The sequence below is a fragment of the Schistocerca gregaria genome, chromosome 8, assembly GCF_023897955.1.
Source record: "Schistocerca gregaria isolate iqSchGreg1 chromosome 8, iqSchGreg1.2, whole genome shotgun sequence".
In the NCBI taxonomy this organism is placed as follows: Eukaryota; Metazoa; Arthropoda; class Insecta; order Orthoptera; family Acrididae; genus Schistocerca; species Schistocerca gregaria.
Genome location: NC_064927.1, coordinates 391,511,492 through 391,519,300, shown reverse-complemented (window position 1 = coordinate 391,519,300; position 7,809 = coordinate 391,511,492).

Sequence of the window (7,809 nt, the reverse complement as noted above, 5' to 3'; positions counted from 1 at the left end):
TATGCCGTTCTTCAATTGCTTCAGTATCACCCCGATGTCTTGTTTCAGCAAGACGGTGCACCGCCTCATTGGGGTTTGGACGTCCGTGCCTATCTCGATATGACCTGTCCTGGGCGATGGATTGGTCATGATGGCCCAACGGTTTGGCCTCCACGCTCTCCTGACATAACCCCATTAGACTTCTTTTCATAGGGTTATGTCAAGGACGAGGTCTACCGAACACGTGTACCAGATGTTGAAACTCTGCGGCAACGGATAACCACAGTCGTTGAATCGATCCCTCCAGTGATGTTGGCAAATGTGTGGACGGAAACTGAATATCGCCTAGATGTTCTACCAAGGGTGCTTATGTGGAAGTTTACTGATGTGTGAGAAAAAATTGATAATTTGTAAACAATTAGACACCAGTTTCATATTTGTATCTTAGTTCTAGCCTGATTTATCAATTTATGTAATCATGGAAATACTTTTCGGACACCCTGTACAATCACGATCAAATGAAACCTCGCCAGTAAAGAGCACGATTTGGAGGAAACATAGTCGATCAATCCATTGTTGGAGCAACCACTGACACAATGCGACTCTCGGTGGAAAGTCAGCCAAGAGCATTGTATAGACTCGCTGGAGATACGGTTGTAATTGTTGTTCGTGGAGTACTCGCCACGCAGTGGTATGTCCAGCACACATTTCACCTGCAACACGACGAATTCTTGTACTGAAGTCCGCTGCAATGCGTCTCAGTACCTCCTCTTCAAAATCGTGTGCGCAAGAGGTCCTCATGTTGCCATGACCCTCGTTTCTTCTCTCCACTGAACCAGTCTCCAGCATTCGTCGATCGATAGAAATAAACACTCTTCTTGACTGATGATGCCCGTTAGGAAATCGTTCCCTGTTCAGCCTTTCAGCAGCGAGAGCATCGCAACGTACTTCCCCACGTCAGTGAGTTCTGCAAAAGTGTACCGGTACTGCTCCATCGTATTGTATTGCACGTCTCTGAATAGCACTGAGTACTGAATGGGTCTGTCGCTCATTCATAGCACGTTCTGGCATGGGAAAATACAATACAACAGAGTCACAATTAAAGTAAACAAAAACTGTATCTTCACTTCCTATTAATCAGGCTTGTCCACCTTGTTTCTTTGCAGCAAATAAAGAACGTAAAGTAACTTTGCAGCACAGTACGTGTAAAAATGTACGGTAGATAGTTCCGTATTTTTTACTTTTCGTCAGTGGAGTATTCTCTACGTCCTTGTTACACTTTTGCTCTTACGGAAATACCCTATATGTAGTGTGAAGATACAAACACAGTATAAACAAAGACTTGTAAGCATCACTGCTACAATCCACAGACTACGGTAAAGTCTAGATAAGGGCCGCAGTCTTGTCCTGTTAGGATCCAGTGGTCAAGCAGTGTGTGGAAATTCAATGAACAGACAATCTGCTCAATAGAGGCGAATGTTTCCAGCTCAACAAATTATGGGAATCATCCATTGCACGTCTTCGCTCTCAGAGAGAACATTGTCCTGATCCTACGCTGCCTGGCATTCCAACACATGCCATCCATTTTAATAATTTAGCACACAATTCGTAGTCAGCAATGCGGTTCTGACAACTCGGCAATTGCTTTGTTTTATTCTCACAAGTTAGACGCAAAGTTTCATCTATGAGCAGGTCTCTTGAGCCGACTGTCTTCTGTTTCTCGCTTACGAATTAACTGCGTTGTTTCAAGTGGTTTTAATCAAAAATGGCTCTGAGCCCTATGGGACTTAACATCTATAGTCATCAGTCCCCTAGAACTTAGAACTACTTGAACCTAACTAACCTAAGGACATCACACACATCCATGCCCGAGGCAGGATTCGAACCTGCGACCCTAGCAGTCCCGCGGTTCCGCACTGAGCGCCTAGAACCGCTAGACCACCGCGGCCGGCTGGTTTTAATCGTAGAGGTACAATAAGGGGAGACGGCGCTGCAGACTTACTCTGTACGTTGTTCTGAAGCCAACGCCACCATGTTCGCTGCCTCAGAACATTAGCGAACTACTGTTTACGACTGGTTTGAGTTCTTCATTTCTGTCCTGTGCACGCAATAGTTGTTTTAAATAGTAAATTTTACAGTGCTTTGGCGGATAATACAATGTAAGGAAGGCATTTTCTGACGTTTTCCTGGTGTTAAACGCACATTTGATCCAGTAATATAACGAATTGGCCACCTCAGTGTACCTTTCTTTTCGTTATACGTTTCGAATGACGAAGAAGAGACACATGTGATGTGAAAATACTGCTTCCGTAATCCAGCATTTTCCTTCATATTGACTGACGAAATTGACGATCGATCTGTGTCCTCTTCCCGAAAAAGCTGAGGACACACTTTGCTATGTTTAGTTTCCAGTCTTTGCCTCTTCGAGTCGGATTTACAGGAAATCCAAAGTCAAATGACAGAAGTAAAACCACTACAGTGAAAATTCATGTGTATAAAAAAATATAGCTTGAACAACTCCCCTTTTGAATGAAATGCGATTTACATTTCAGATTATAATCAGAACGATAAGCACACCGTAAATGACGCAAGGTGACTTTTTGACCAAAATACTTCCACCAGAGGCTAATGCTATGAATGAGACCACGTTCTTGTAGTAGGGAATACATTATACGATCGAGCCTCTGCATTGCCAGTTACTTCGGAATCATTAGTCGATCACCTTAATTGTTTGACAACACTCCGTTTAGTGCGAAAATGTTCACATGTGTGTGAATTCCTAAGGGACCAAACTGCTTATGTCATCGGTCCCTAGACTTACACACTTCTTAAACTAACTTAAACTAAGAACAACACACACACCCATGCCCGAGGGAGGACAGCGGCCGCGCAGTCGGTGTCATGACGCCTCAAACCGGGCGGCCACTCCGCGCAGACCAATTAGTGCCCACACGGTTCAGTTCGTAAAGAAAGATGATAACTGTATTGCCAGTGGCCTAAGTAAATGCAATACTGATACTCCAGTGAAAGATAGGACCAAAACTTTTGTGTTCACTGATTGTTACAGGATAAAATTACGATCAGTGCTACAGCCAGGTGGCAGCTTCGACGCCTGATTTCGCGAGCTGTGGCCGATGACTTTACTCAGTTTTGACCATACCTGGAGAATTTAAACGATATTATCTTAAGCACAAAACAATTATAAGAACAACTGCTCACAAAAAGCAGTTTTTTAATAAGTATTAAATAAGAAACTCGAAACAATTCTACGTAATTTATCGCCTTTTGAAAGTACAAATGGAGTTTACGTAAAATCATGAGGGTTCGGCCACACGTTACAGTTCAGAAGGAGTAATGACATTCATAATTATAATCCTAGAAAAAAATTACCTTCATTATTCTTCATTAAAACAGATTTTATGATGAACAACGCTGCTTCTTAAATCTTTGGTCATTTATTCAATGCTATTGAACGTCCGAGAGACAGTGAAACAAATTTGAAAGCAAGATGAAACAGTTATTTACAGGAAATTCGGTATTTAAAAACGAGTACCGTATTTAATGCGAAAGCTTCCTTATAGTATCAGACGAAATATATTTTTCCTTACACGAACTGGCCAGTAAATGTTCAGTTTGTGACCATATTCAAATGCCATCCATGTGTCCTACACGTGGAAGTTGGGCGTGCTAGCCGCTCAGCTGCTTTTTATTTGATAGGGTCTGCTTTAGCCTTGTCGTAAGTTCGCCATAAAAAGCGCATCAGCCCCGAAGCTTGTCACACTTTCCCCACGAAATTTGTTCTCAAGCGTCTGCCAGCTGCTTAAGTGGCTTTTTTGAAAAATAAAACGGGTCTTCTTTGGAGGTTGCATCTTCATGAAAAACAACTAAATCCTTCTTCATGTAAACGATAAAAATAATCTCTTGGAAGAAAGAAGAGACTGACCAGGTGCTAGTAGAACCCGCGCTCTTTGAGCTCTGTGCATACCAACATCTACATCTACATCCATACTCCGTAAGCCACCTGACGGTGTGTGGCGGAGGGTATCCTGAGTACCCCTATCGGTTCTCCCTTCTATTCCAGTCTCGTATTGTTCGTGGAAAGAAGGATTGTCGGTATGCCTCTGTGTGGGCTCTAATCTCTCTGATGTTATCCTCGTGGTCTCTTCGCAAGATATACGTAGGAGGGAGCAATATACTGCTTGACTCCTCAGTGAAGTTATGTTCTCGAAACTTTAACAAAAGCCCGTACCGAGCTACAGAGCGTCTCTCCTGCAGAGTTTTCCACTGGAGTTCATCTATCATCTCCGTAACGCTTTCCCGATTACTAAATGATCCTGTAACGAAGCGCGCTGATCTCCGTTGGATCTTCTCTATCTCTTCTATCAACCCTATCTGGTGCGGATCCCACACTGCTGAGCAGTATTCAAGCAGTGGGCGAACAAGCGTACTGTAACCTACTTCCTTTGTTTTCGGATTGCGTTTCCTTAGGATTCTTCCAATGAATCTCAGTCTGGCATCTGCTTTACCGACGATCAACTTTATGTGATCATTCCATTTTAAATCACTCCTAATGCGTACTCCCAGATAATTTATGGAATTAATTGCTTCCAGTTGCTGACCTGCTATATTGTAGCTAAATGATAAGGGATCTTTCTTTCTATGTATTCGCAGCACATTACACTTGTCTACATTGAGATTCAATTGCCATTCCCTGCACCATGCGTCAATTCGCTGCAGATCCTCCTGCACTTCAGTACAATTTTCCATTGTTACTACCTCTCGATATACCACAGCATCATCCAGAAAAAGCTTCAGTGAACCTAGTTATGTAGGTAGTAAGTTCATCCATAATGTGAATCAAGAATGTAGGCATTTTTGCATGTTATAGACATTGATACTAGCAAGATACCGGTTACAGGAATTCCAAAACCCTCGAAGATGTTTTGAGTCATATGACAAATGACAAAATAAATATGTTTTTCTTTGATATATTAATAAATTAACGATTTTCTGGTTTTTGCCTTTACTTGTATTGTGAAACCTTGCTTGTAGCCAAATTTCACGATTCTATGTCAACAGGAAGTAACCTGCAGGTTTTAATGAATAAGAGTGCAATACATGAGAGTACCAAATATGTGACACAAACAGCCGTATCTTTCGACCGCAGTCGACTTGAAAGCTTAGCTTTCTTACACCATCAAAAGAATATACGCCTTAGTATATGACGCAAATTCCAGCTTGACACGTCTACCCATTCCTGAGATAAAGGCGTCCCAACGAACTCATGGACAGACAGATAGTCGGAAAATAAATGACGAAATTCTTTGTGTGCGATATAATTACAAATTAACAATTTCAGATTTACCCCTTAACTTGCACTGTGAAACCATTCTCCTTGCCGAATGTCGTGATTCTAGGCTGACAGGAAGTACCCTACAGGTTTTGATTACTGAGTTTGTGAGTATGAATATATGTGACATTAACATTAATGACAGTATCTTTTCACTGCATTGCCTAAGAAGCTTATATTTATTACACCGCCAAGGGACCATAGCCTTTAGTATGTGGCATAAATTTCAGTTCGATAGTCTATCCCTTCCAAAGAAAGCAGTTTTTTAACCGTCGAACAGACAAACAGACACACAGAAGGAAAACAAAGTGATCCCACAAAGTATATATTTTTAGCAATTTTAGTAGGGAATCCTAAAAATGAATAAATCCCGTCATCAAGTGGGAAAAGATCACAGCATAGTACTCATCAGCAAGACAAAAACAACGAAGAAAACTCTTACTGGGAGAAAAAACAGCCAATAGCAACTCTTCTTGAAAAAACAATTCACCCGTAAGCTCCAAACACACACGCACACACACACATGCCTGCAAACACGCGTAGAGCTGGAACTTCATGAGAACAAATAAATCTTTCCTTGAGGAAACTGAAAAGTAAAACCTCTTACGGAATTCATGGCATTTCCAGCAAGGTACTTAAAGCTTGCTCCCCACAGATAAGTAGGATTCTCAGCCAGGTATGTAATAGCTCTTTGGAGCAGGGTGTTTTCCCCGATAGACTGAAATATGCCATTGTAAAACCATTGCATAAAAAGGGAGATACGTCGGATGTCAACAACTACCGCCCAATCTCTCTTCTGACAGTTGTATCAAAAATTTTTGAGAAAGTAATGTATTCAAGAGTAGCCTCTCATATTTGTAAAAATTAGGTACTAACAAAATGTCAGTTTCGTTTTCAGAAAGGCTTTTCAACAGAAAATGCTATATATGCTTTCACTAATCAAATATTAAATGCTCTGAATAACCTGACATCACCCATTGGTATTTTTTGTGGTCTCTCAAAGGCCTTTGATTGTGTAAATAATGGAATTCTTTTAGACAAGCTAAATCATTATGGTTTGAGAGGGGCAGAACACAAATGGTTTAATTCATACTTAACTGGAAGAATGCAGAAAGTTGAAATAAGTGGTTCATGTAATGTTAAAGTCCCTCAAACTGAGGGGCTATCAAGTACGGGGTTCCACAGGGTTCAGTCTTAGGTCCTTCACTGTTCTTAATATACATTAATGACTTACCATTCCACATTGATGAAAATGCAAACGTAGTTCCTTTTGTTGATGATACCAGTATAGCAATAACATCCAAAAACCAAGAACTAAGTGATGTAATTGTAAATAATGTTTTTCACAAAATTATTAAGTGGTTCTCAGCAAATGGACTCTCTTTAAATTTTGATAAAACACAGTAAATGGCACAACTCCAGTAATAAATATAGACTTTGAACAGAAGTCTGTAGCTACGGTAGAACTTTCAAAAATTTTAGGTGTGTCCATTGATGAAATGTTAAACTGGAAGCAACACATTGATGGTCTGCTGAAACGTCTATGTTCAGCTACGTATACTATTAGGGTTATTGCAAATTTTGGTGATAAGAACCTCAGTTAATAAGTTTACTGTGCCTACTTTCATTCACTGCTTTCGTATGGCATCATATTCTGAGGTAATTCATCGTTGAGTGAAAAAGTATTCATTGTTCAAAAACGTGTAATCAGAATAATTGCTGGAGCCCACCCACAGTTATCCTGCAGACATCTATTTAAGGATCTAGGGATCCTCACACTAACTTCACAGTATATATATTCACTTATGAAATTTGTTGTTAATAATCCAAGCCAGTTCAAAAGTAATAGCAGTGTGCATAGCTATAGCACCAGGAGAAAGGATGATCTTCACTATGCATGGTTAACTCTGACTTTGGCACAGAAAGGGGTAAATTATGCTGCCACAAAAGTCTTTGGTCACTTACCAAACAGCATCAAAAGCCTGACAGATAGTCAACTAACAGTTAAAAATAAATTAAAAGAATTTCTAGATGACAACTCCTTCTACTCATTGGCTGAATTTTTAGATATAAATTAAGGGAAAAAAACAACTTAAACATTGGTGTCATGCAATTTTTTGTGTAATGTAATATCTTGTACAGACATCTTTTATTAACCTGACACGTTCCACATCATTACGAAGTATCGTATTCATGATCTATGGAACAAGTATTAATCTAATCTAATCTCGAAGAAGAGCGAAAATTACTGGTCTGGCAACCTCAGTCTGCTTTACTGAGAGACATTTGTAGAAAACTGTAGCTTGCTTTATAAGAATCAGTGTTGCTGAATTAAACAGCCTCTAATGCCCGTTTTTTGTATTCTATTGTCATCGCTGAAGGAGCCGAGCGGCTGACACGAGTCAATGTTTTATGGACCCACGACGACGTTATGTTTTAATCAGCGCGCACGAAATGATGTTCTAAGGTATCCTGTAGAG